General features: G+C 32.1%; 1 protein-coding gene across 9 annotated transcripts in view; it reads right to left on the reverse strand.

The window, feature by feature from the left end:
- LOC116778687 (uncharacterized) overlaps positions 1 to 26040 on the reverse strand; it is an 89370-nt gene that overhangs the window by 61306 nt on the left and 2024 nt on the right. For all 9 annotated transcript variants that reach the window (XM_061529652.1, XM_061529646.1, XM_061529651.1 and 6 more), the window contains exon 2: positions 13631 to 13689. The gene's annotated coding sequence lies outside the window, so the exon portion shown is untranslated. The remainder of the gene's footprint in view (positions 1 to 13630; positions 13690 to 26040) is intronic.

Consider the following 26040-nt stretch of genomic DNA (forward strand, 5'->3'; position numbering starts at 1 on the left):
TATTTTAAACAGACTTCCAATAAGTAAGTAAATTAAACACGAGTACACAAAGTCTTATATAAAATAGAAATAAGTTTTAACGAGCCACAATAAAAAAAAGTTAAACACAAAAGTTTTCAATTTTATAGATACATTCTTAGCAAAATTATTCTTTTGAGGTAAAGAATTTCAGAAATTTTTCCAGCTTTTAGCATAATCGACAAACTTACTTCTTCTCAGACCGTCGGTAAACACCGTGTCAATTAAGATTTTAAAACATTTTGTTATTTTCACGAGATATATATATACTAAAGAAAATATTCCTCAAATATATAATGTTATAAAACATTAGCAAAGTAACAGAATCTAATGTATACTATAGACTTTAACCTACATTTATAATAGCCACAGATAAACTCATGCAATTCAAACTTACGAGGGTTTTACCTTTTAGCGTATGCTTAAACACATTAAAGTCGATTAACGAATCCCCTTTTAGGAAAATGGATGTAATCAAGCCACTTTTATCAGCAAACGACATAAAACATAACAAATTCGTTTAATACAAATACGGTATAAATTTCCTTAGAAACAAAACACTGAAGTAACATCAGTTATGATTTCAGTGTAACTCTATCCAAACTTAGAATTAGTTTAACACAATTTCTATAGCAAAACCTAAAAGCGGAGCTTAACAATAGATAAGAAATAAAATTGTACAGCTCACATTACTTAGTTGAAGGTATTGTTGAATAAAAATGCATTCCGGGAAACGACGCAGAGCTCTGCGGTGAGGCACAAAACAAAGTAGTGGAAGAGATTGCCTCGACCAGGTGCCTGAAGAATTGAATAGCTGGTAATACTGTCATACAGACATATACATATATATATATATACTTTAATATTTTTAAACGAGGATAGAATTTAAACTTAGTACGGTTCTGTATTTTAAATTTAAACGAGTTAATATTATTTATTATAGATACTGTAATGCGTCTAGTATATTCGATGTATTTTAAATAGTTTAATGTCAGAATAAAATTAATCTTTATGACACAAAAACTAACCGCACCTAAAAACATGCGAGATAAGACATGACCGTACTTCAAGCAATTAAACTTCTAGTATGTGACATTAATTCAAAACACAAACTGCTCCAGTAATCCAACCCACGGGAGTATGAAAGTTAGAAAGTTTCATTAGTGCAGCTATTAGGGCGGGTAGTTTTATGTTCCAGGTATCGAAGGCAGGATTTATGGCTGGTGAAATTTATTGAGGACAATATTGCAAGCCGAAAAGCTATAAAAAACCTATGTATCGAATATTCTAAATAAATTCGAAACAACGTCCCAGAGAAGCTTTTGAGGTGTAGATGCCTTTAAGAGATAATGAAATATTTTACTGATAATAGTAAACGGTATTTAAATTTAAAGAGATCTAAGATATTAAATGTCTACTCCAGAATTAACATCTGTAGAGGAATAGTAAAACATAAGATTGTATATTAAGTGTATTAAATTTTTAACAAAATTATTGTAGTACTTAATCATATTGTTATTTAATCTGCCTTCCAAAACATTAAAACATACTCATCAATTCTTTCACATAAATTAAAAGTAAAACAAATCTACCAAAAACATTAATTTAATATAAAAAAATTTAAACACAATAAAAAAAAAATCTCACCGAAGAGCCCCGGTGTTACGTAGATTTTATTTCAACAGAAACCCAATTACACTAAGTACACACTAATTAATGGAAAGCATTTTTGCTTTACAATAAATATTTAATAAATAGAATACTTTTTATCAATACATACAGAAGACTCTGTGTGGTGAGAATCACACGATTGTTGAAAGTGAAAAACTATAACAATTTTTATTTTAAAACCATATAAATGGCTTACTATAATAAGCCTCTATGTAATATACAATGTGTAAAAGGAAAATCCCAACGTTTTGTTATAACCGTCTCAGTAGAGGGATTTTGGTCTGGAATGCACCAACATATCGGATTACAACTTATCCCAGATACAAACCTGATACAACGTCTCCATATATATTCAACCGACTTAAGTATACATGCTCCAGTGCACCGACATCGACATGTTATCATTCAAAAGGACACGTGTTCCAACAAACTCGATAAAAAGGATACAGCAATAACTGAAACTTATTACATGACACCTCCCACATACACTGGTACATTCAATGAATTAATTTACTTCAGTATAGTTTTACTTTAACGATTCAGAAGGAAATCATCCCGTTCCTAATTTACCTACACCAGTATAAACATGATACCTTAATTGTCAAAACGACTGAAACTCAATAACCCGGAAATCGCATGTTCGCATCGTGTCGTGTCGTCAAATTTCTATTCACATTATCAAAATTGCTTCAATTTCAGCAAACGTGAAGGAATTCTTATTATTTGAGACAATTAATTTAATAAAAATATTGTAAAAGGAGTTTCAGTGAATGTTTAGGTAAATTTGTGTTTTTCAAAAAAAAAAACAAAACCAAAAAAATTATCTGTAAACAATAATAAAGTAACTTAAACATGGCTAGGAATTCGTATTTGCACACAGCATAGAATCATTTCGTATGTATTTCCCTTCAAGCATAACGATGCAGAGAAAGTTGCTTAAATCAGATAAAAAGAAATAGAAATTGGAAATAAAAAAAATACATGCTTTTATTCAATAAATTTGTGCAGGTACAACGAATTCGCGAGATATAGTAAATTTCAACTGAAAATAAAACAAACAATCTATTGGAAGTCTCCGCTCCACTCCGATTGGAAGAACCCACATGCAGGTCCAGGCAAACAGCGAGGATCGAAAGTATCCTCCTATATGTAAGCAATCTATGTCCCAGCTCAAGTCAATATCATGAGGAAAGTGGAACTACATCACTATGTCGAAGTCTCAATACACGCTGGCGACAAATTTAAATTTGAGACGTTTAACTCGGAACTCCATTCAAGCAACATTAGCATACATGTAGACAAATTCAGGCAATCATTAAATTAATATGCCATTGGGTCAAAACTGGTTGTATTTCATTAGTTACCGGCTCTGTTCAATGATGCTCTAACGCACTCCACATCAATATACGTGAACGAAAACAAAGCGTCTGTCAATTGCTACATTTTGTAAACAAATTAACTCTTAGAAGCGATTGACTTTAAAATGACTGCGTGTTTAACTAAGTTCATAAATCCGGGTAAGTCCATCCGTCTTGGCGGGCGATCCGGGAACCTACCCCGGCCGGGGTAAAATATATTGGGAACATAAACTACACCCACCGACTCGTAAAAGAAATTTGAACCGAGGCAGCACCATGCGTCTTTGTTTAGAGCAAATTGCCGACCCCTAAGTTACGATAATAAATACGAAGAAAAACCACTCGAGAGTGCGATCAAAAGACTCGAGTGTTCTAAGCTTTCAAAAACGTAATTAACATTATCGTTTGGGAGTAACAAAAAAATAAAAATTAGAGGACTGTTGAGAAATTAATTGTAAAAGGAATTTGTAAGATATATTCGTTTTTTTTTTTTTTGTTTAATGTTTGTCAGTAATGACAAAAAAATAAGAACATTATTCATAAAATATTTTACAAGGGCTATTTTAAACGATGTAAATCATTGGACACACAAAACACGTATATTTAAAGTCTATTGGTGTCTGGTATCTGGTTGAACTAGTTATTAAGTTCTGGTTTAAAAAAAAAATCTATCTCTCTTATATATTTCCTGTGACGTGTAATTTTTATATCACCTTAAATAAAGATTTCTATAACCTGGCACTGAACTGGGACACGATATCCTGGAAGTCGCATATTGGAATCACGATAGTCTCAATAAATTTTTTCATATACTTTTCATCTGAATTAAAATTTCAATAATCGTTTCGCAAAAAGAAATTTGCCAAATTAAAAGAATCAAAGAACCAAAAGGACGAAAAACAAAATCCTTACTTAACTTTTAGCAATATTTAAATTTTACAATTTTAGTCGTCGATTTATCAATTAATACATTATTAAAATAATGAGAATCGCTAACCCGATCATTTATTTTACCCTCTTTTTAAAAAAAAATCATTATTCTCGGTATTTGATGATAGTTATTAGTTTTAATTATTAATATATTATACAGTAAGAAAATTTTCACAATTGCCGACGCGTTATTCAATACGTCCAACAAAACCTATTAAAAAACGAAGAAAGCAAGGATCCAATACGATCCTTCCAAAACGTATGTATAGATTAAGTTCGCAAAACGTTTTTAAAAGCAACACATATATATCGAGAGAATTTACACAAGATCAAAACACACTCGACTCTTTTGAATAAACCAGTGGAGTGATAAGCATTCTGAAAAGGTTTATCCCCTCTCATAATCCTAGTCTGCGACGTCGTGAAATACTGACGGAAGGTTCTAGCCGGTATGTGTCGGATCATGGTTTATTATGTGTGACGCTCCAGTTCAATATAAATATATTCAACCAGTATTACTTTCACATTGTATTAAACTGATCGTACACAGACAAAGTACGAACGAAATTTCGACGACCTTAATTACTATACGGAAATATAAATCAATATGCAATAACACGATTATTTGATACAGTAATTTGCGTTGTTTTGTTAATGAAATCAAAGTTGACGTTAACCTATAAGAACTTTTCATATGTAAAATCATTGTATTTCAAATCATATGACCATGAATAGAAGGTTTAGTTTCTAAGAAAACCTCAAAATATTATTCATTAAATAAAATTTTCATATCAAAATAATTATCTGTCTCGAATTTAAAGTTTCGTGGAAAAATACTGTTTACTTTATATATAATATGGAAAGATCTCACCAACCTTAATATTCTTTAGAAGATTGAAATGATATGTTACTATTTCATTATTTTCTCATATAAACTACACTCGCGTATCCGGATAATGTTATAAAACTCTTATTTGTATAACACTTGCTCTGATTTAAGATTGTCTTCACATTACTACTTTATGCTAGTATTATTTGCATCATTCCTTCATCGGTTGACAAAGGAAAATATATTTTAGTAATATATTTGTATTTGAATAATATTAACTATACCACTGACCGAAGTCTTAAGGAATGTATTTGTAGAACAAAAGTCATTCAAAGTGACAATATATTGCTAAAACATATTTAGGAAACTGAATTGAACGTCGTATTATGTTAGCAAATCGATATTAACGACTGTTAAAAATATAGGGCGCTTTTTAAGTCATTTGATGCATGTGTGAGTTAGTAACTTAGATTTTGTGGACGTAACTACAGTATTCTCATAAGGCATAAGCATTCATCACATAAATGTAAAAAAAAACTAAACAAAGTTGTAGACTTAAGCAAAGCCGAGGATAGAGTTTAGCTTATTAATATAATAGCGACAAAATTCAAACAAATAGCTCTTATATCTCGCTGGTGAGTTACAACATACTGAAATACATTAATCTGACAGAAACATAAATCCCCATCAAAACTTGACATCATTCCCATGCAGACTTCCACTAAAGTTAGAACGAGAGATCTGTAACACAAGTTACGAGACACGTCTGATTGTGAGAGCTGATGAAGATGAGCACTAATTACTTACCAGCATCACCGAGATGTGATTACGTGCGACAGTTACAGATAACGCGTAAAACTAGTCAGATTACATTCGTGACGGAATGTCATGTGGAGCCCTGTCACTTGATGCGAGACTGTATTGAACATGTGATGAGTGATCTGAACGTTTGGAGATGTCTTCACAGAGTACTATTGATACGAAATAAATTTGACATGACTAATAAGACGAAGGCACTTGAAGTGGGTGTAGGGATGAGAAAAAATCTGCTATGAAATAAGACGATATAAGATATTACTCAGTGTGTATATTATTTTAACATTTTATTTATTGTTATACAAAAAAACAGTTTCTTTTAAATACATATGTATATATAATATGTTATCGACAAAAAGTATTCTACAATACTTGAAGCGATATTGAAATATAATAAAAGTGACTTAGAAATGGCTTTGAGTGAACATCTATAGAAAATTCTAAGAGATCACTCAAAACTATCCATAGATTTAACATTTGCAATAAGTTTATTATGGCAAGTTTTATTAAACACACTAGTAGCTTAATTCGTCCGATAATTTTTAATTGGCAAATAATTTAATTATCAGTTCTAAACTACGCGAAAACCAAATGCGATAATGCAATGGTGCGTAAAAAGCTCTTCAGACGTTAATAAAAAACAGAGTTGAATCCTAATTCACAACGACGATTAAAATATTTAACGTTTTAGTTAATTTATTTGTAGTCTGATGAAATTCTTAGCTGGTCCAAATTAAACCCGTCTGAGGCCCTCGATATAAAATGGGCACTTAATGCCGGTGAAAAACGCCGAGGGTGCGATAATTTTTTATATTAGAATCTTGGAATTTTAAAGACCCGAAGCACTTCAAGACGAGTTACGTTGAAAAAACGACCTGTATATATTATATAGTTTGTTAGCGTTTTAAGTTGTTAAAATAATTTTCTACATTAAATTCCTATTATATTTAGACGAGAATAAAATATGTATCGTTAGTAAATGTTTTTTATATGAAGGAAGATATGACTAGTGCGACTTAGATAGATATTTAAAAATAACAATTTGTTACATGTCTGTAAAAATGTCTAGTTGAGGTACGAAGCCATTTTGTTTCTTCAAATTTTTTTTATTTACAAAAAAATGTTTAATAAATTTCGACTCTTATAAGATCATAAATAGTTTTTATATATACAAAATTTATCATACAAAATACCGCTCCTTCTTGTGACGTGGGACTTACGTACTTATCTAATGAGTCGCGCAGAAATTACAAAGGGAAGTGAGCCGGTTGTCGTTCCCAAAGTTTATTAAGACTGATCCGGTGCGAGTAAACTGTGTTAACGGAATAATTTGTAGGAGGTATGATGCGGTTACGTAATAGGTACATATAAACGTACATACGTAGGAACTATTTTATTTAATGTAAGTTACTTCTAAATAATATATAACCTGGATATAACGATCTGAGGATTGTTATTATAATGTCGAGGAAAATTATTATACAGGTTGAAAACTAAGTTTAATTTAATACATAGTAAATAAATTTTCAGTTGTTTTATTTCAGACTATTATCGTTAAGTCAAGACCGACCGTTAGGGGTCAACGACCTAAAAATTATTGTACAATCGATGTCAAAATAGATATCACATGAAATATAAAAGAACATATCTTATAATGGAAAAAAACCAGCAAAACTCAGTTGAACGGAAAGCAAATATAAATGGAACAAAATTTACATCGTCTGATAACAGTCGTATGAGTTTTGTTGACAAATAAATGTGTGAGCTATCGACAGTTCGGACATTATCGTGCAATTCTCGCTTATTTAAACAGGAATATTTTTATGTATCACAACGTTCACTTATATTTGGAACACAACTTTTAATACAAAACACAATAAACGTATAATAAGTATAGTAACTTTATTACCGCCAAAACTAAACAATCCGAATGTATTAATATTTTGAATCAGGTCCCAGAGTACTATACGTATATTTTCAAGTTTAACGACAAATAAATTGATAATAGTTTATATAATAAATATAATCAATAGTTTCAGCATATAACAATAACAATTCGATTTGATATCATCTGTTTAAATAATGTCCGAATAACCCGTCAGGCACCTTTGAACGTAGTTTCGCTCACGTTTTTGAAAAATAACATACACCTATGTACATTTACTAAAAAATTTCAATTTTCTGTTTGTAATTATTTGCACATATCTGATTTTGTTATTGGTACGTTTGGTTCTACATTAGGTTTCCTTGATTATCCTAACAGCTGCTTTTGAATCTGACAGTTACAGTGACTTACATCAACAGTTTAGTAATATTCTCATATTTGGCAATCAAATGTAAAATATATAAATTTGCTCAACATTTTTCGTTTGTTTCGTCATACGGTTTTCTGTTTTTATTCTTATCAATAAAGTAAAATGTTTAAATATAATGAATTTTATTAATATCGAAAGATAAAACACACACATGTACCATATCCAATACACGTAAAGGCACATTTTAATACAACACCTATGGAACGCCCTGAATGTACCTCAATGTATGATTATCATAAAATTTTTTGTTTCATCCTAGCGAACTCAAAACAAACGAAAGTGTCATTCTCATTTTAACATTAAGAAGATTAAAGAACAAAAATAAACGTATTTTATAAATAGTTCCATTAGAACATTTGAACTGTATATATAGCCGAAAAGCAAAACTTGGTTAGAACGGATCAAATATGAAAACAAACTTTTTGATTTTCCTTTGTTTAATTCTGAATTACGAAATCCACTGATTCTGGATATTGAACTCTAAAACTATGACGCATTAGAGCTAAACTAAAACATTACATAAATAAAGCGACAGAGCAAAAAGAGGGAGGATCGGAGGGCCCTAGAAATAAATGGCGACGGAAACCTGGCGCGGACAACACCCGCCGCTAACGGCATTACAAAGAATTAGCTATGAAAATGTTTTGACTCGGTAGAATTTTATGTTTTGTTGAATTTTAATACTATAAGCTTAACACGCATTAACGTGAAATAAACTAGTCGTGCATTCGGGTGATACGTATATTATGAACTCATAAAGGGAATAAAGTAACATCAGAATGTGTCGTTGATAAATCATACATCCACCTTACCCTCTTGGGTAAAGTATAAGTTTGGGTAAGTGTCTTTGAAGTAGGCCGGGATGTATCTATTGCAAAGGAATCTATATTAAATATTCTGCGTTTCTGAGTGCTGGCATAAAGTTTGTGAATGTAAATAAAGCAAGATTTATCTTAGAGACGAAGTAGCTATTAGATCCGTGGAGTTATAGTTTATATTTCATAGAAAAGTCTAATTTAAAAAATATATTAATATACATTAATAATATACATCTGATACAAAAAAAAACCTGTCTGAGATCATTTTTATTATTTTATAAATAAATAACAGCAAAACACAAAACGATGTCAGAAAGTTTTGGCGTAAAATATTATCTGAGAAGCAATTAGCGTCACTTTAATTTCCAACAGTTACAAATGATTTAATTCCAAGAAAATTGACAATTAGATGAAGGGACAAAATTTTGACTGAAAGCATAAAGGAAATCCGACGATTTTTAGGCTCTTTCCATTTTGAATAATAAGAGAGAGAAATTTTATAAAAAAAAATGAAACCTTAATTTTATAAAAAAATAATAAATATCTAAACTACTATTATACAGTACTACATTTCAAGTTCTTAAAGAAAATAATGAAAGTTGCTTAAACTATTAACCTTAAGGAATTTCTTGTAATACATTGTATATAGCAAGTTCGTCTAGTTAACTTTTAATCACATACAAAGATGTTTTTTAACAGTATCAATTAAGAAAAACAAAATTCTAACATTTCAGTTAGGAAAATAAGTGTTTATATAACAGTACAAAAGGCCTTACATTCCAATTGTTCTTTACCTAGGCATAGTATATTCATGGTACGTTCAAAGCAACAAACAGGCAGCCACAAAAATGTCTAGTATATCATTAATTGTTATAAATATTTAAAATTATTAAGATAAAACTATCATGAAATAATATAGCGACAATTTCATGATCAAATTAAAACAGCAATGTTTATATTAATATCAGAAGCAAGCGCGAAACATGTTTTTTTAACCCAATAATTGCAATCTCACTAAACTACACAATACATGTGATGGGAACTACACATGTGTTAAAATTATTATGATTAAAACGAACATTATAACATTATTATCATTAATATACGAAAAAATATATATTTTTATTCAACATCAGCTTTAACAAAACATTTTTTAAACAAATACTTTTTACGAAGCAGCTTTTGAAACTTTACTCAAACACCAGTGGGAGCCTATTTAGCATTTCTTTAAAAATATTTCAACCGTACAAGAGCCATACAATTATAAACAAGAGCATTTTAAAATTTACAATATTCTTAAGAGCAACGGAAAATGCCTGCGGGCGAATAGGGACGAGGGTTTGTTAGCTGACGCTTAAAGTGTTAAAATTCTCCTTCCAGTAATTGGATTAACTGGATGAACTCGCAGACAAAACTTGAAAACCAAGACTTTGGCTTTTGCTGTGAAGTTTTTGAACTCCGTGATCAATATGAGGTGGAAGCCTTTTAAGACACAATTGTTACCATCAACTGTTCCTAAGAAAAAAATTCTGTACTGAAGAAGACTTAAACAGGCAACGGTAACGGTTTACCGGAATTATATGATCACAAAATTAACATCACGCCTTTGTCTAGATGAGAATCTGATCAATGAACAAAATGTTAAAGATTTTATTATATCAAAAGGCGAATAGTTGTCTTCTAACATCCCTAGGGAGTCGTCCCTTATCTTTGGATCGGAAATACTTTGTCTTCTTGTATACTATTTGTTTCATGTTATAAGTATTGTATTAACATAAACTAAGTTGTAAATAATGTTCATGAAAGAAAGATCATTATATTTCTGAATATTAAAAAAGAAATATACATACATGCATCTGTATATATATTGTCTATCAATGTTTATTACGGACAAAAAAAGTGGTGTATTTCCTATGACTTGTGATGTCGATAAAATATTTTGCTGATCGAAAAAACCTAACGTAATCGTATGAATAAAATATCGTTTACATCAAGATGTACTCGTATGTTTACTACGAGAGAACGATGGGTACACAATATAAAAAAAGTCTGACGTGTCAATATGTTGCCGTAGAAATATATTAGATGTAAATATTTATAAATAAAAAGATAACTCCATCAACCTTGAAACTAATTACCACCGTTTAAGTTTGAACTTATTCTTTATGGTAAAAGGGGAGGTGGAAAGACATCGGATATGAAAAAGCTCTATGAAACTTAAGAGTAAATTTGGGACAAATTTACGCAAAAGTTGAATATCTTTAAAGTGCTCTTAAAAGCATCTCCAATACCGCCAGGACACAGCAGGTTATAATGAAGGGAATGGCCAACCCGTTTTAAATAAATTGAAGGAAATTATGACAGCAGCAACGAATTGAACGCAATTATTATACAATTTACGAATAATTTACTTTTGCGAAGATAAAACCGATAGAATAACGATTCGATTATTAATTATAAATTCGTCATTACATAGGAATTATAAAAAAGGAAACTGCCAGCGACAACATTATAATTTGCGAAACTAGAAAAGCAAATTCCACGGAATAATGTATCATTTTTCATCCCTAGGGTCCATTAGCCACTGAATTAGACAAAGCACTTCGGGCACGCCGTATAATTGGCAGCGATGTCGCCCCCAACCGATGATTGTCCATCCAAAGATAATTTTCACGCTTCACTGATGCTTTAATATAAATGCACTGGAAGGACAATTTGATTTGACGAGGGTCCTGGAAATAGGCTTTTTGCTCATCTTAATGGTGGATTCTTCTGTATTTTGCCACTTTGGAGGTACATTAACAAGAAAATATCAACCCGTTTGGAGATAAATTAAAATCTTAAAAATGTTCGTTTTACGATCAAAAGGTATTTTTGTTCACACGCTATTTATTACACGATGGGGATGATAGTAGTTTTGTTTCATATACATTTAGTATTTCTATGTTGTTCGCACAAAGAGTTCGCTTTAGCAATGATGACGGAGCGTTTTTCCATTAGTAACGGGACGCATTAGCATCATTTAAAAGAGTAAAAGGTCCCTCGGGCAACATTAATATTACATTGGAACGGCCATTTCAAAACAATGAGCATGAACATTGTTGTTTCACGGGAGGCTTTCGTTTCGATGTTCATTGTTGGAAGTACGTTTTACGTAATCGGCTTGGAGCGTAGTGCACTTTCGTGATAAGGGCCTTCAGTGCAAACTGAAATGGACTTGTATAGAGCCCATTTATGAAGAATTGCTAAATTACTTGGCATGGTCGGCTGTGGCTTTTAATAATATACCCATGGACCTTTCGTTGCGACGATTTATGTTTCTTAAAGATTAACTAATTTATTATAGAGATAGTACTGATATTTCCTACGTTATAACTAAATGTAAGTTTATTTAAGAATATCAAAGTTATAAAAACAAACTAGTGACAAGGATCACTGAAACTTCGTGAACGGAAATGTTGAATCGGAAGCCACAGTTGAATTTTATTGACAGATTTATTGCCAATATTAGAGCAGCTCGCTGTATTTATTGGTGCAGGAACGGTGAAAGGGAACAATTACAAAAGGGTACGCGTCGGGAAACTGCCGCCTCCAACTTAGCTGGTGACATTTGTGATTACATTTATTTACTTTTGAGAATAACAAGTATGATTGTTCGAAAAGAATAATCGACTTCAATCTAAATAAACTACTTCCAGATCAGGAACGCCAACCGTATTGAATATCAAAGGAATAATAGAAATATGTCAAGATTAGAATGAAATATGAAGTAATCTGCTATGAAATACCCAGTGGTCCATGTGAATTTTGGGGAGTGTTTTGTTTCTCATGTCGAATCCCTTTGTGCGAACATGTAAAATGTTTACATTACGATTCAAAGCGAATCTTTTTACAAGAGGAAAATTTATTCATAAATGATGGGAATGCAAAGTAACCAATATCAAAAATGACATCCGATTGAGAACTTCTTAAGTTTGTTTCTTTATATATTTTTTTTGTGTCACGATAAATATATCTGTACATAATATACATTACACGATAGAACAGTAGAAATTGTTCTGTTTAGCAAAAAAATAAAAAATCTTTTCCTGTTGAAAGCCTAAGTTGAAAAACTTTTAAACTTGGATATTATCATTAATCACAATTTAAGCAGAACCTCGTGTCGCAAAAACAAAGATGTCGGTTAAAAAAAGAAAAGAGAAACCGCATCTAAAATAAACGAAATGAAGTAGGTTTAATAGATATTTGTGAAAAGAAATATTGATCACTACATAATAATGGACATTTTGTGAAGAAAGTATCAGAAAACAGTGTGTTTAAGAATATTATCTACATAAAAGTTTGTCCGCTCATAAGGTTATCAAAGACTATGACGACTTAGTTTGCAAAATTATAATAATAATTTTTGTTACCGAAAAGGCCCCTTAACCTAAATCTACCGAAAGACTTAGTAAAGAAATTAAGTATTTTTATTTCGTTTTTATGTTACCAATTCAAGCACAAAAAACGCCCCAAAAACGGAAGCTGGCAATTGTAGTCTAACTAAAAATAAGCACTTCTTTTATATAACTTTTTGTACAAACTACAAGTGCCCGCCCCTCAGTTACAGCGGCACAATAAAATTATTTGGAGCTAACAAAACTTCTCGACTCCGTCGTTTAGAACGTATAATGACTCGAGTTAAGTTCAAAGTAAAAGGCACTCGATGTACAAAAGCAAATATACCTGTGGCGAGTGAAGCGTGTCGTTCCGCCGGTTAAATTGCGTAGGGCCGCTTACTCCCAAACTTTCCTCTTAAGTGTTACATACGAATTCGTAATCGCAATCTATGGACTAAGATTTAGATTATTGACTTTGAAATGTAGGAAAACTTACATAAATCCCATAAACGTATGAGGCAAATTAGGATGCTGAAGAAGCTGATGCGACTTTTTCTGTAACAACACAAAAATGTTAAATAGATAGAATATAGTTTTTCTTTATCATAATTATTGATATTCTTTGTAGCAAAATTATAGTTACTGCATAGAAATATGTATATTTAAATATACAAAAATATTGCTGACATGCAACAAAAGTGAGTGCAAGAGAGCTACATACCAAATACCCTATTACTGAGTTCAATCTCGTAGAGGCGAAATAGCTTTAGCACATGAATAATATGCCGCTATTGACTTGAAGCATATGTAGAGGACTTAATATTAAGATTTTGGTACGTTGACTATAAGACATCAATACCCTTACCAAGAATTTCCATTGTCACACTAAATACGTGTACACGCAAGTTTTTCATTTATAAATGTATTTCGATAGGATGGTGGGAAGATACTTTCCGTTTTGACGATGCGAACTTATAGTAAGATTAATTGTTAGATTAATTTCAGATAGAGTTGTTAGTTATAAGAGATTAAGACAGTAGTTATCAAACAGTCAAATGAAGTTACGCAATGTAACTGACTTAACTTGATAGTAATTATCGAATTTTCCTTTGGTTATACCATTAGTTTATACACATAACCCGAATTAAATAAAAAATAGTAAAATTGAGTTCATTAACAAGCCGTATCCTAAATCCATCTTCGTATGAATATGTACGCAACGTAAAAAAAATATGTGATAACACCGGCACACAAAAAAAAAAAAAGTTGTCTGCGCATTTGACGAGACCCATATATTTTTATGTATTTTGACCCGCTGAATCCGAATATGAGGTCCATTTTACCCCTACACGTCCAAAATTTGAGAAAACTTCAAAAAACCGTAAAACTTGTTGGTGAAGACCATACCATTGGTATTGTGAATTTCAAGTTTTCCTGCTTTTTATTTTCTGCCCAACGGGTTAACATTGCACTACATCGACTACAAATCGTATGTGGAACCCATGCCGAATCCAAATTAGTAATTTGGATACCAAAACATTCTTCATAAATTTTTTTTATCTTATCAGAAAATGGTCTTCGATTTCTTTCCAAATTGAATTCCCCACAAATGTAACAAAACGAATCGGCACTTTTATCACACAGATGCGAATTACTTCTTGTAATAGTGTACCCTGCAGTAGCCAAGTTACCCACTACTGAAGAGCTGCAGTCGCTTGATGACGACGCCTGCGAGCCTGCTTTCTCACTCTGACCAGACGCCGATACTGGGGTTCCGAATCCCTGCATCGTAAAGTACTTATCACTTGTACCTGCCATGACGGCACACACGCCGTTAACCCAGGGACTCTGTCAGATAGTTCGGTTGTCCACCGTCACCACGTGGAGGTGCCCTGGTCACAGGCACAAGCGATCTAGTCTTTAAAGATTCCACCAAGACATAAATGAAATGGAGAGTAGATACCAAAGGAATTGGAATGTTAACATGATGGCAGATTTTTGCTGGATGTTAAAAAGAGATGTACCTGAAGATAGTCGAAAACGGAAGAGGAATCCACTGCGTAGATCATTTGAGGATAAGAGAGTTCGATATAAACGAAGAAAAGTTTAGAGTTCTGGGAAATCATTTTCCCCAATCTTTCTATGTATTGTGTTTTTAACAGATTTTGAAATGTTCAACACTTCTTCATTGTAAAGATTTTATTTCAGGCATCAAATCGTGTTCAGTCAATTTTTTTTTTTATGTACAATGACAATTTTTTTACAATTTTTTTATCTTTTCAAATTTAAAAGGAATAATGAACCAAAAAAAATTAAATGTGATTTCAAGATATCAAAATACATATAAATCGTACTTGAATTAGAGAAACAAATTTTTTTTTTTTGATAAAAATCGCATTTTTTGCAATTTTTGAGAGTTTTGTGCGATTTTTCTATACTTAAAACTGCTAATGGTCTGAATAAACTTTGTGTAAGTATTGAGAAGATTGAAAAATAAGAAAATCATACTTAGTTCAGCACAAAAAAAAAATTATATCACCAGAAACGCCGATTTTTGTCATTTTTTACGGTTTTTTGAAGTTTTCTCAAATTTTGGACGTGTAGGGGTAAAATGGACCTCATATTCGGATTCAGCGGGTCAAAATACATAAAAATATATGGGTCTCGTCAAATGCGCAAACAACTTTTTTTTTTTTGTGTGCCGGTGTAATTAACTATAAAATGAGATAAAAGTGACGGAAGCTTATTACACGAAATATAAATGACAAAAGAAATGGAAATAAACCTAGAAACACAGAACAGGCCTACAACAAATTTTTGTTATAAATAAACTTGCTGGCACGAACGTCACTGAAAAATGCTAAAAAGTATAAAGTTGTAGCAAAACTCTCAACGTGGGAACTAAACTTGTATTTATTTGTACATTTTTAATTATTCACATTTGACATTAACTCTCCAACTGCAATATACTGCCGGAAACTTTCAAACTTCACATATTTCACTGGCCCGGACATTTTGTGTAAACAATGTCCTCTTTAATTTGTACGTAACTTGCAAAGCTAATATGTTACCTGGATCAAGTTTTGAATTTATCTTAAATTTAAAGCACGCAAACTTCGTCAAGGACTTGGATAACGTTTTAAGGGAAATTACTCAAGTATTATTAAACATTTTCATCTTGGTTAATATACGTTATACTTGGGTTTTATATCATTATGTAAATACATTGTCAACAAGAAATACTTATAAATATTATATCAGATAGATACTATAATGCATATTATAAAAATTGTTTGAGTAAGTTTAGGGAAAAAATACATTACCATTTATTTTGAATACAAGTTAATAATAAGATAAAAAAAAATATAAGCTATAGTAATCAAGATAGTATCTTAACCTTCGAACTCGTTGTATTTGACGACATTTTTAAATAATTTATTGACATACAATTATAATTTAAGAATAAGGCCCAGTTTCACCAATCAATGTTAAATAAGTAACGTCTTGTTACGGCGTTTGATGGATTGTTACACGTATCGAGCGTCCCGCCACGCACTAATGTCTCTTTAAATGTCTTAACAAGACATTTATATTAATTCCTACCCTAGAAGTTCGTCTAATGGCTGACTGTTAATCTATTGTATTGTCAAACATCCCACCACTGATTTTTTTGTAGCCATAGTAACAGAATCTCTTTTATCATTTCCGACTATTTAATTGTTTTTATTAATAAGTTGAATTAAAATTTCTTTTTCATATGATACAAAATGTTGCCCCCGGCTTTTCTATGACATTGCAAATTAGGTACTCTTTTTAACAATTATAGCTTCAACACAATTTCTGCCTACATTTATAACACAATAATAGATAACACAGTTTATTGAGAACGCGATTTTGACAGATTACACTTAGTAAACTGAAAAGAAAGTTTTTTGTATGCCAAATCTATGCAATCAAGTATGTATAAAATTTGGTCACATTAGCTAATAAGACGTATCGAGGGATTTATACGATCAAGGCATAAAGTGGTGCATCGTAGCAAACATGTCGTATCAAAAGCTACAACTTCAATTTGGTAGTTTTATAACAAGAACGAATAATTTGGTAGCCGGTCATTTAACATGTCATTTAATAATGCCTTGTTAATATTTCTTCGTGGGACGTAAATATTTTGACTGACAGTTATATTTTTTGAAGGTTCGTTAGTAAATGCCTCGTTTAGTTTTAACGAACAGAGTTTGGTGAAACAAGGTCTTAATCTTTATGGCTCTGTACTAATACAATGGCTATAAAGAAAACCATCTAGATGAAAAATAACACTAAATCTAATAAGGGGTTTTCCAATAGGGACGCTTGAACTTTGACAGCTGATTGCGGCCATGTTGTTTCAGTGACAGCTGTCAAATGCAGTGTGTTATATTCATTCCGTCCTCCCAAACCACCATGGCAGGTTACAGTGTCGAGCAGCACGTGCAAATCATAAAATTGTTTTATGAAAATGGGTCTTCAGTTCGAGCAACGTTCCGCGCACTTCGCCCGTTTTACGGTCGCGATGATCGTCCTGCCGAGTCGACTATCCGTCGATTGGTGGACAAATTCGAGTCAACCGGGTCAGTTAACAATCAGCCGGTTCCCGTGCGTCAACGTAACGCGAGATCTGCCGAGAATATCGCCGCTGTGCGCGACAGTGTCCTCGAAAACCCGCGGCAGTCAATTCCGCGTCGCGCACAGGAACTCGGCCTTTCGCAGACGACAACTTGGCGAATTTTGCGTTGTGACTTGAGCCTGCACCCGTACAAGATCCAGCTGACCCAAGAGCTCAAGGTTAATGACCATAGACAGCGCCGTGTGTTCGCTGACTGGGCATTAGAGCAGTTGGAAGTTGACGCCGATTTTGGCAAAAAAATCATCTTCAGCGACGAGGCGCATTTTTGGATGAATGGCTATGTCAACAAGCAAAATTGCCGTATTTGGGACGAGACCAATCCACACGAGGTTCACCAAGTGGCAATGCACCCGCAGAAAGTGACTGTTTGGTGCGGATTTTGGGCCGGAGGCGTGATTGGTCCGTATTTTTTCGAAAACGATAATGGTGTGGCCGTCACCGTCAATGGTGAGCGATACCGGTCGATGATAACCAACTTCTTTTGGCCTGAAATCGAGAATATGGATCTGGACAACATGTGGTTTCAACAGGACGGCGCTACGTGCCACACAGCACACGCTACGATGGAAGTTCTGCACAATCAAGCGCCCTTAATGGAAAACCCTATATATATATATATATATATATATATAAAGTTAAATTTAACCAAATGCTCTGAAGTTATAGATAAAGGTAAGACAAAAAAAACATTAATTTTAGCAACTAGCACGGGAAAGATTTGATATATTTGTCTCCATAGCTAATATTGCTACTAGTATCATAAATGCGAAAGTTTGCGAAGATGCATATGAGACGCGGAGGTATATAGGTCTTAGAACCGCTTTACAACAAAACAACCACATACAGACCATAATAGAAACCGAAAATAAAGGAGAAAGCTATTTACTAATGATTAAGTCACACTGTATTTTGAATAAAGTCGGTAGACACAGAACATGGACAAATCTATTTTATATATACAGTTCACTGAAAACAATTGCAAACTTAACGTAGACGAAATCGCGGGCAGAAGTTAGTATTTATAATGAAACTAATATTTTCGGATTACTAAGCTTATTTTATTATTTTAAAAACAACATACTTCACACGTATCGGTGTCAGATGTCACATCTCGTATGCCCGTGATCACGGTTGCTACAAAGTAACCGAAACATCTGATGTATGTAGTTTTTAAAATAATAAAATACGCTTAGTAATACGAAAAATATTAGTTTCATATAAATGAATACTCACGAAAGTCTTAGATCTTTTTATCTGAACCATCATACATCATCAGAGATGCCGAGCATTATGTGAATTGAATAATTCTTAACGAGTTCCTGAAAAGCCAATACCTATATGGTAGGTATCGTTTAAATCCTTATTTTGATGGCTATGAAGGTGTATTTGTTTGAATTTTAAACGTAATCATACGATGTATAGTCTACTTGCAAACGTCGAGATAAATGACAACAATCCTTCCTTATAGTCTAACAATTAGGGTGTAAACGAAGAAATGAACAGGCTGTACACTAAAATGTTAAAAAGCCCAAGATAAACAAAAAAAAAAAGTACACCGCAATTTACTTAAAAAAAAAAAAACATTAACAGTAATAGAGATTTGCTAAAGTTATGGAGCTAAGAGAATTGCATTTTAAAATCGTATTGTTTAAGTCTATGTTAACTGTTATTTAAAAACAATATAATTTCAAATTATTGCAAACCCTCTACCGACTTCAATATTGTTATAACTAAGATTAACGCTAAGACAATAGACTGTGATTGGGAGTTAGGGAGTTTACTCAAATTCAAGTTTCAGATTTCTCTCGAAGCCAGGCATTTCTCCTTCAATCGGAATGTAAACAACTGATTTCAACATTGAAATTTGATATTCGTTAACGCTTTAAATAAATATGTTCATTTACATTATCACTAAATTAATGTATTTTATATATTAACCTTCCTTCAAGTTTAAAATTTAAAATAAATATATATATTTTTTTAATAAAATTGGTACTTATCGTGTTTTTTTTTAATAATATGTATAACATGTCTATCATTCCAGATGATTTGTTTGAAAATAGGCTTATTTCAGCTATAAATATAAAATATTGTAAGGTATAAAAGACGCTATTATCTCTCAAATGTCCTAGTAAACGGAGCGCCGAGCACTTGACAACTGTAGATACTGCATTGGCAGCCAAATGGACCGTAAATACCTCGGAGCCTGTCCGCTTAATACTTGCTGTATAACACAACCAGAGTGTTGAGACTCCGAAAAAGATGTTAGAATTTGTAAAACCGGGAAGCCAAAGTAGTTATCGATAAATTTAAGTAAGAAAAATTCAATACAAGCTTTACGAACGCAAGCAACATTTGTTCTTTAAGAAGTACCAGATACCAAAGCATTGAATGTTATGCCACAACTGAAATATGTGTTTAGATAAGTGAGAGACCATCTCACCGAGATTTAAACGCGTTTGAAGTGATTCAATTTTAGCGTAAATTTCATGTTTTATGAATATGTATATCTCTATAAACCAAAGTCGAACAAACAGAAGCTAAACCTACAGGGGTTGTCAGTTAAAATACAAAGGGTAAATAAAAATATATATCAGTTCAAATGTATAAAGTAATATAACATAATATTTTACTGCATAGTACATATATTTCCATAATAAACTTGCTTAGTTTGGTTAACATAAGAATGCTTTAAAGATATACGACGAACTCTGCTCAGACACACTCGTCTTATGTTTAAAAGTTTCTAAGATTTCTAAATAATCACTCTAACAGATTTTAGCAAAATATATGTTTTAAATACAAAGATGCAGTTAATCAAGAATTCAACCCGAGTTCTCTTGAAAATAAATTTTGATAATAGAATATTATATGATAACAAAACATGTCAAAAAAGTGTGAACGCGATCATCTCTTCTGTTTAAGACTAATACAAATTTGTAACAACATAAGAGTCGAGAATATGATTACTGAAAAACTAGCTAACTTGGGAAAAACAAATACAGAATAATTTTTTTTTTGTGCACAGAATAAAAATAAATTGGCCGAGATATTTAATGCAACGATAAGATAAATATGAAAGCTGTTACGTTAGGTAATAAAAGTAACGTATATTAGTATCGGATTGCCAAATAGAAGCTTGATGGAACTACAAGTGCGTGCGACAAGAGTTCGCACTCAAACAAGAATGATTAATATGGAATGGAACGAGCCAAATGAGAAGTAATCCGTTTTGGCTAATCTTTTGGGAGAGTGCCTTTATTTGGATGGCCATCTATCATTTTGTTAGGGACGCACTGAGGAACAAAGGAAGTTACCAGAACTAATAATAAGTTAGCAGTTGTTAATACTTCATGTGTGACTCTTGATTTAAAAGGTCGGGACAATCTCGTTTGTTACAACTAGTGAGAAAAAAGTGAGTTTATACAATAGTTACAGATGATTTGCTGATCATCAAAGATAGGATATAGATATATTATAATTACAAAGTTTCGGTTACCAGATTAGAAAAGAAATTAACTACGAGTTTTCACTTATTAAACAAAGCAAGAGCTGTTGTAACCACTACCTATTATTGTAGTATCACTTGCAAAGGGACTACATGAGGTCATATTCGCTCTTTCAGCCATCACTTTTAATCTACTAGAAGTTCCATTTAAATAAATTGTAAACATTTGAAATGATAGAAACAAAAATGTCATATTGTTATTTAAACTCTATAGTTACTCTTACTCTTTACTCTCGAGTGAATAAAGCATAGAAATATAAAATAAGATGCTATTGTCTAGAAACTAAGTACAAGATTGTAAACTAGTTATTTAAATAATCTATTTTAATATAGATTTACGCACAAATTACTTATACTCCGTTGCGTGTTGTCAATTAACTTCCATTAGGCTACTGGATTAATATATTTTAATTAGTAAAACTAGTTTTCGCTTGCGACATTGTCCGCGAGGAGTTCAGAATTAGGCTTGGACAGAAATGCATAGTTTGTTAAACAAGAGATATGCTAACCAACCGACAGTTACATCTATAATCTGAGTCACTTGACTTCATACATAATCCAACTACTAGGCTCAGATTGTGCGATAACTACACGATAATTCTAGATAAATTATATCCCACATCTTTATCTGGTAATTAAACTAAATCATTATATATTTTTATAAAACTCCGTTATTAAAATTTTTGCATGAAAAAATAATAAACAAACATACGTCTTTACAGAGTTACACATATATGATATACTAAGTAGGATGAGATGACCCGGCGCCGTCACTAACAACACATTAAACTATTTAATAAAATGTATCTTCCTATTTTAAAAATAAAATTATAGTTGGGCAATGTAGTAATGAAAAAAAATTAATACACATACAAGTATTTTTGAATACATATTAATGGTATGTAGTTTTAATAACATCCTTAGTAATTATGTTGAGGTAAGCTAACTTATCCGAACCGAGTTGCTTAAACCGATTTACCCCATCACCGGCTATCAACGACTGCGTACAATTTGCTTATTTTATTAAAACAGAAACGCGTCGCCAATAAAATTTTGAATAAACCAGGACCCGCCTATGAATTACCGAGATAACGTACCCTGAATTTTAACAAAGCGGTGGAGATGAAGGCTTTCTTAGGGTGAATCATATTACTCGATGTAACTTTTACAAGGGGGTTATTTAGACATTATTTATAGTCTTGAGCCGCAACCACCTGCCTTCCATATTTCTTAGCAATTAACACAAGTCCCTCTCTTTCTGCTTAGCAAGATTGTGATTATTAGCCTCCTATAAATTTTGATAATGAGCTTCTTAATATCCTCAGGCTTCTGATTATTGCATTTTAGATAAATCACAAAGATAAAACTCACAAAGTACTATCTATATAATGTCCTATTTTTCAGTAAAATGTTCATATAATTAATTCGAAAACGAATACGTATAACTTCAAGTGATATATTCGTTTGTTAAAATAAAGATAACATTTAAAGTATCAGAGTCATTTAATAATTTTACGGCTCGTTACAATCGTAAAGATAAATTAAAAGTGTCATTTGCTTGATGGCGCCGGCATCGCAACGTGATAATTTTTATAAACAGTTACGTTTAGAGACCACTGCGAGGGGAACATAAAAAGATTTTAACGCCCCTCCCCCGAGCTCCCCCTCGCCGCGGATACAGGCACAATTTTTTGCGTCATATTTTAAACGCTTCCGACTGTACTGTACTGAACACGCGACATAGTTACCAATATTATCTTAAATTTGAAATGGTAAAGGAATAAAAGTAACCGTATAAGATATAACAAATACCTGTTTTTATTACGCGTATTTGTTCAGACCGCTTTAATTTACACTTGTCACGGCACTATACATCTTAGAAACGTTTTCCCAAAACAATTTATTACTGGCGGAGTGACAGCATCCCTGGTCTTAGCAAATTGGATGTTGAAGATTAGAGGGTCCAGACACTGTGTGTCGTTGTAATGGACATAATGTAGCGTTATTAATATACTTTGAAATGATAACCCAAAAATTCCAGGTAACGTTAATGGAGCTATACGTTTAAACATGGCCTTGATTGACTTACGTGATAAAAATGACATGAAAGACGAAAAAAATTACGAAACTTATGAGAAATAGAATATATCATGTAACTTTATGTGACAACTATAAAAGGAAAATAAAAAGTACAAGGTAAAATATACAGACATGTCATTTTTGTACCGACGTGAAAGCTATTATCACAAATTGTACTGTCTCACACTCTAGGATCGTAACTTACGAAATAAAGTAAATACAAAAAAAAATATTAAACTTAAAAACCAAGGAAAAAATAAATGTTTAGAATCATCTCTTTGAAATATGTCGTAAGAAAAAAAATGTATCGAACAAGATGCTATAAATCTTTATAAAGATTAAAATATATACCATGCATCGTTACCAGCGAAGAAAACGATCGGAGTTGGAGGCACCTGCGGCTGTTCTTGGTAATATTTTAATACACTTTACTGCAAATAAAGAAACAAAGGCGGAGAGGATTTAAGATGTTTTTATGGGCTTTTAATAAAACGATCATTATTCTTGTTTGAAAACAGTTGAGATTGGAATTAAAATTGTATAAAAAAAAGTTTTTTAAAATGGTAAATTAAAAATGTTTCAATTCCAAAGATAATTATAAAAAAAAATGAAAGGAAAGGTCGGTTTTATTGATTGATTTAATTAAAATCGTTACGTATGTCTCTATAGATATTTAAAAAATAAAACGTGAAAATGAATGAAATCATATCAAGAAGAAAATAAAATTGCCTTTATGCAATTTATATATCAAAGCTTTTTATAACAATAGAAAATTGTATTTTCGAAAATGAGGAAATCATGACTTGCTGGAGTGAGGCACTTTTGCTGAGAGCACGGTTATTGATATACGTTTTGAAATTTAAAATAATCGGTTTATTCAAACATAAAATCTCTCTGCAAATACTACGGCTGTAGCCTGTAGCCATGTCTTCCCTAGAGCAGCTCAGTTGTTGGAGGACTTTAATTGTTGTAGCTGTTATTGTCAGGTCGAGGATTCGGGTGAAATAAAAACGTAAAATCCGACAGAGAAGTCAAAAATTGCTGTGTTGGGTTATACGGAACAATAAACCGCATTGAATTCACACCTTAACAATCAGAGCTCAAATAAAATACGTAACAGTTTAACCAATTTTGTGCTGGCAATTGTGATGATACATTTTGGGAATGTCAGACAAACAAACAAAAAACAACCATCTATTCTTAAAATAATAACTTTTTAAAACAATAAAAAAATAAAATATTTATAACCGACTATTAAATAGAATATATCTTATCCGAAAGCAGACAGCGTATAACTAAAATTATTGCATGTTTATTTGTAATTTATTAATTCTCATATGGCAACATCATAACGAATTCACATTTATTATTTTTTTTAAACGGGTATTGCTGTGAACGAATATATCCCCACTTCTTTGACAACGTCGCCGAGAGAGTGGACACTTGCGAGACCCTTATTCAATGTAATGAATTCATTAGTAAATTTAGCAGTAAGATAGTATTTAAATTATAATCATTTGGGTACCTGTTGAAAGTACATCTTTAAAATACATAAAACAAACCTTGCTTTAGCCGCGTTGCGTTGATAAGGCAAATTGTAATGTGCAATTTTATATTAGGATATCCTAACGTCAAAAATGTAAATGAACAATTTCCATAAAGAGGGTTATTAAAAAGACTTATCAGCCATCTCTTGTGCAATGGCCTTAGGTCGAAGGCGATACTCACACCCTTCAATAGAATATCGGCGTGAGTAATCACGGCATTGATTGTGGGAGCCGGAAACCCTCATTGATATTGATTGGCAAAAGAGGGGAATTACATTGTCCCCGTCGACCCTTAAGACATGTACCGCACCATGTGTCATGAATACAGTCGAGAGCCATTTAAATAAAAGCTCGTTTTGAAGAAAGCCTGGACCGAGCACGGCGGTCATAGTAACTCAATATCATCAAAACTCCCAATTCACATTCGACTGATTCCCAATAAGAAACGAAACAGAAAATACGTATTTTTTTTTAATAAAGTTATAAAATTGTTACATTAAAAAAAAATTCCAATCGTAATATTTTGTATCTGCAACTAATAATGTGTTGTTTTGACAAAACAAATAAAAAAGGATTAAAATACATAAAAACCTGAAGATTTTGATGACACTATCAATAAAATTACAATAATTAAACTAAAGCAATGAAGCTGCATTAAAAATAAACAGGTTTTCGTATTGCTGGAAATATGAGGGAGCGGGGAGACTGAAATATCCGTCAATCGGTTTTGTCAAAACAATTTGGAAAATTTGACAAGAAATATCATCGAAGTAACACAATTAGTTGATATTTCAATTCATAATATAGAATACTTTTTACAATATTATTTCTCATGGATGGGTACATTCAAACCATTTTAAAAACGAATACTTCGTGCGAGTGAAATAATCGGACGGTCGGATCATTAGTTTGCTATCAATCATTCCTGTTCAATATATTCTCATATATTTTTTCTTTTTATTTCAGAATCATAAAAAAAAGACGTTTAGAATATCGATGACAATACGCTGTAAATAACGGAAGGTGGCATCTCATCAAATTAACAATAAATTCTGGATATCTAATGCTCAGCGCCATTAGGCAGCTATTAATCAAGAAATGAGATG

Source organism: Danaus plexippus, chromosome 6, assembly GCF_018135715.1.
Source record: "Danaus plexippus chromosome 6, MEX_DaPlex, whole genome shotgun sequence".
Classification (NCBI taxonomy): domain Eukaryota; kingdom Metazoa; phylum Arthropoda; class Insecta; order Lepidoptera; family Nymphalidae; genus Danaus; species Danaus plexippus.